Source organism: Piliocolobus tephrosceles, unplaced genomic scaffold (assembly GCF_002776525.5).
Source record: "Piliocolobus tephrosceles isolate RC106 unplaced genomic scaffold, ASM277652v3 unscaffolded_29049, whole genome shotgun sequence".
Classification (NCBI taxonomy): Eukaryota; Metazoa; Chordata; class Mammalia; order Primates; family Cercopithecidae; genus Piliocolobus; species Piliocolobus tephrosceles.
The window spans coordinates 1-4,598 of NW_022312142.1; the positions used below are offsets into that span (position 1 = coordinate 1).

Sequence of the window (4,598 nt, forward strand, 5' to 3'; positions counted from 1 at the left end):
TCACTCAGTTCAGTCCCAGAGACCTTACCCAGTTCCAGGGGCAGGGGGCCCAGGGTGGAGAGCGAGGCTCCCACGATCTTTCTGTCCAGCAAGGAGCAGAGAGCAAGAAACCCTGAGGGACTGAGACAAGGAAACCTGGAGGCAAGGCTCAGGTGGGGCTGGCCCCTGCATCCAGGGTCAAATCAAGGGGCTTCCAGACAGGAGGGATCCACTGGCTCAGGGCCCAGACCCTGTCCATGCCCATCCCTGTCGCCGGAGGGAGGGGCCCTGGCCTCGCCCAGGGCAGCCCTGTCCCAGCTGCAGTGCAGGCCGCTGGGCTCTGCAGAACAGTCCTTCCTGCAGCTGGAGCACAAGAACCACAGTCTGGTGAGCACCCCACCCACCGCCTGGCACTCCTGCCCCAGCCCCAGCCCCAGGAACGGCCATGACAGGCAGTCCCCTCTCTCTGCCACCCACCGCCTGGTGCTCCTGCCCCAGCCCCAGCCCCAGGAACGGCCATGACAGGCAGTCCCCTCTCTTTGCCCCCCACCCCCAGAAGAGGCAGAACCAGGACCTTCGGGAGCAGCTAGGGGCCCTCCTGGGGCCGGGGCAGCAGTTCCTGCTCGTGTCCCAAACACTCAAGCTGTACTCCCCTGGCCTGGTACAGAGCCCAGGGACCCCATGCAGCCAATGCTGATCTGGGGGGCTCTCCCACAGCCCCCTGACCCAGCTAACATGCAGCCCTTGGGAAATAGGGCACCTCTGCAGCTGCTGTGGCAGGAGCTGTGTCAGCGGCAAAAGGCTTTCATGCAGCAGTCCCAGGTGGGCCTGGGGGAGGGGTTGTGGTGGGGGGGGACCTTCATGCAACACTCCAGGAGGGCCTGGGGGGGTTCAGTGGGGAGGGAAGAACCTTCGTGCAGCAGGCCGGTGGGCCTGGGAGAGGGGCTATGCGGGGAGGAACCTTCGTGCAGCAGGCCGGTGGGCCCAGCAGGGAGGTACTGGCCACCCTGCTGATGCTGCCCAAGCCCACCCTGGGCCCCACCCTCAGAATGAGCTACAGCAGATCCGCCTGTGCTTTGAGAAGATGGTCATCACAGAGGTGCCCGCCTGGCTGGGGGGGAGGGGTGCTGGGGGCCCAGCCAGTGGGTCCTCCTCAGGTGTGACCCCACCATCCTCCCGACAGCATGGCTGAGATGCACATGGCCCTGAACAACCAGGCACCAGGCTCCTGGTAGGTCCCCACGGAGCAGCACCCAGAAGGATGGGGCCGGGCAGGTGAGAGGCCAGGTAGGGCGGGGCCGGGGCCTGCTGTGCTTACCTCCTCTGGCCCCCCAACACCTCAAGAAGGACATCCGGGGCGTGCTGGACCAGAAGAACATCTAGCTGGGGATTCTCAGGTAACATGGGGGCAGGGACTGGGTCGGCTGAACAGGGTCTCGGAAGGGGTCCTGGTCAGGACAGGGCAGATCCATCCTTGACCCCCACCTCCATAGCGCTGAGCCAGGGGGTGGGTGCCAGGCTGGGGGTGGAGCGCGTGGGGTCCTGACAGGCCTCTGCAGGGAGCGGGCCCAGTGCCGCACTCAGGCCGGGGAGGAGCCGCAGATGGCAAACATGGCAGTGAGCCCCCCATGCCCCACTCTGGGTCTGGAGACCAGCCCCCAACCCAGGGCCCTGCTTGGGCGAGGGGGAGAAATGGGCTCCAGCAGAGCAGGTCCAGGGCAGGGGGCATCTGAAAAGTGGCCGCAGGAACCTGTCCAGGAGGAAGGGGCCAGGGCTGTGGTGGGGGGAGCCCTGTCTGAGGAGGGTTTCCCAAAGTCAGGGATCCCCACCCTCAGCCTGGACCATCGGGGTGGGCTCCCCTCCCCAACAGAAAGGGAGGCCAAAGCTGGAAAGCTCCCAGGGCCTGGCAGGCCAGCTCTGGTAGGTTACCGCGTGGCAGAGCCCAGCCCCCAGGCCCCCTGCGCACCTCTGCCCCTGACTGCCACCACCCATAGGCTGCTGACCCTGAGGCTGCTGCTGGGTGCCCTGCTGGGTGCCTATGTGTACATGGTGAACCCCAGGCCCTTCGAGGGACTGGTGCCACCCCTGCTGAGCCATGCCACCATCTGGAAGTCCCTGCTGGACCCCTTCTTGCACCCTGAGGTGGATGGCCTCCTGTCCTAGGCTGGAGGCCCAGCGGTTCCAGCGAGGAGGCGGCCAGGCGACCAGCACTGCCCCAGACGCCCAGTGGCCATGTCGGGACCACTGTGCACCATCCCTGCCAGGAGGTGCAGAGAAGGGTAGAGGCGGGGTCTGTCCTGAGGGCTGGGCCTGTGGCTGGACACAGAGTCATGACATACCTGGCCGGTAAGCACGTCTCTGTGGAAATTGGGGAAGGGACACCCGGGCCATCCGACAGCGAGGGTCCCTCAGGGTGGAGACCCCAGCCTCAGGGCTGGCTTCCCACCCCACATCCCACCTGCCCTCCAGAAGGCAGCCCCTCTGCACAGGGTTTTCTGACCCCCAAGGGGTCTTGGGAGGGTTTCCACTGAAAGGCAACAGCAGTAAGGACTAGGGAGTCCTCAGGTCTTGCCCCCTGGGCCAGGCCCTCCTGGGGACCTCAGAGATCAGGTTTTCAGCACCGAACCTGCTGATCCACTGACCTCATGCCCCTCATGCAACTCCCCTCCCTTCCTGGCCACCACCCTCCCTGCCCAGGTCCTGTCACCTCCCCAACCCAGGGCCCTGTCCGGTACAGGGCACCATATTGGTAGACAGAGCTGTGGAGATCAACACCGAAAATTTTATTTGGGGAATGAATTAGCAGGGGTGCCCTTAAGAACAATGCAGGAGAGTTTTGTGGCTTTCTCATCCCAAAATGGGAGAAATACAGCTGCAGCCCAGGGTAAACCAGGGACAGGGACCCTGTGCCGGAGAAGGGCTGGCCGGAGTGCCACCCTGCCACAGGCCATACCTCTGCTAGAGGACACAGGGCTTAGGCCTCGGGAGCTCTGAGCTCCCAGCAGCATCGTCTCTGGGTGCAGGCAGCCCCAGTGGGGCCCAGGCAGAGCTGGCCATGACCATAGGACCCTGGAGGCAGGCAGGGGCCAATGGCTCACCACGCTGGCGGCTCCAGGCAATGAAGGCATCTGTTCATCTGTCAGGCGAAGGGCAGGAGTGCAGAGACCTTCGGGGGCAACCTGAGACCCCCCCACCCAGCCCAACTCACGGAGGCCTGGGCTCCCCGAGGAGGAAGTGGCTTGGTCTAAAGAGCTTGGTTGGACAGGGAGGCTCAGCAAAGTTTGTGCTGCTCCCCGCAGTTCTGGTGCTGCACCCTGTGGGGTGCTGGACCCCCTGCAGCAGGTGGGGGACTCACTGAGGTCACGTGGACACAGGGTCTCGGGCCCTGGCAGGCTGGGAGTCTGTCAAGCTGTGGCTGGTGGAGAAGAAAGCCCAGCTTACCTCCAGCCCTGCCCTAGGATCCATGGCAGTCTGACCTCCTGGGTCCCCAGCTGGGCTGTCCCAGGCCCCAGAGCTGCCTACTTGTCATCCTGCTAGGGCCTGGAGAGGCTGGGGAAAAGACTAGGTAGCCAAGTGCAGGCGGCACATGGCCCCACGTGGGGGCGCCCCAGGTGGTCGGGCTCCAGGGGGCCCGCAGTGGTGGGCGGTCCTCCAGGTGGCCAAGGTGGCATAGGTGCAGCCCAGGAAGCACCCAAGGCTGGTCACGTTGCCCCCCATCCACGGGTACAGGTGCCAATCCGCTCCCTGTGGGCTGCGGCGTCCATGAGAGAGAAGCAGAAAGGTGGTCAGCACAGTGCCAGCTTCGGGGCCCTACAGCCCGCACCCCTCCCACACTGGGACAGCCCCAGCCCAGGCTGTCTCAGCCCTGAACGGCTGCGCATCCCTCACACTCCCTCAGCCCTACCCCTGGCATTTGTCAGGCAGGAGAGTTCCAGCAGTTTCAGTGGCCCCCACATGGCCCTGAGCCAGCAGGTGGCCCCTATGTACCCACACTTAATTTCGCCAAGCTCTTGGGTTCCTGGGATTCCCCTGTGGGTAGCGGCAGACCAAAGTCTTTCCCCCAAACACCCTATCACTGCCAGAACTGATGCAGACCCAAGGCAAGAGACCCTCACACTTCCCAGCCGCAGACCATCGGCCACGCTCTCTTCCCAAGCCTCTGACTCAGCCCAAGTCCACAGAAATGCCCCGGAGGAACCCACCTGCCCCTGCACACCAGACAGCAACCAACCCCTCTTCCGGGGCCTGGCCTCTGCCCTCCCCTAACTCTGGGGGTCCTGCAGCAACAGCCCTGGTCTTGCCCAAGGAAAGAATCAAAATAAGTTTTTCTTTTTTAATAAAATTATAGCTATATAGATGTAGATATAAAAACATAAAACAGACACAACGCAGGTGGATGCTGTCCTGTGCTTACTCTCAGGTCCCTGACACCAAGGGAAGCACAGACCTCTCCCCACTGTGCTTTCCCACGGCGTGAGCACCGCAACCAAGCCAGGGTTGGGGATGTGGCTTGCCTTGGGGCAGGGTTCTCCAGTTTGGCAGGGAGGGCCTGAGGGCTGGGGAGGGGGGCTCTGGGTGTCACAGGCCCCGTGGCAGCAGCATCCCCGTGCCTGCTCCCA

The 4,598-nt window shown here is 63.9% G+C and overlaps 2 long non-coding RNA genes across 2 annotated transcripts; one reads left to right on the forward strand and one right to left on the reverse strand.

The window, feature by feature from the left end:
* Nucleotides 1-42: 42 nt before the first annotated feature.
* Nucleotides 43-1,304, forward strand: LOC116418644. Its single transcript, XR_004228748.1, has 4 exons — nt 43-366; nt 735-801; nt 1,028-1,078; nt 1,163-1,304. It is a non-coding gene; the product is annotated as an uncharacterized LOC116418644 (long non-coding RNA).
* Nucleotides 1,305-2,739: 1,435 nt separating this feature from the next.
* Nucleotides 2,740-3,687, reverse strand: LOC111528505. Its single transcript, XR_002727013.2, has 2 exons — nt 3,502-3,687; nt 2,740-3,394 (listed from the first exon to the last, which is right to left on the reverse strand). It is a non-coding gene; the product is annotated as an uncharacterized LOC111528505 (long non-coding RNA).
* Between the last annotated feature and the right edge of the window lie 911 nt (nt 3,688-4,598).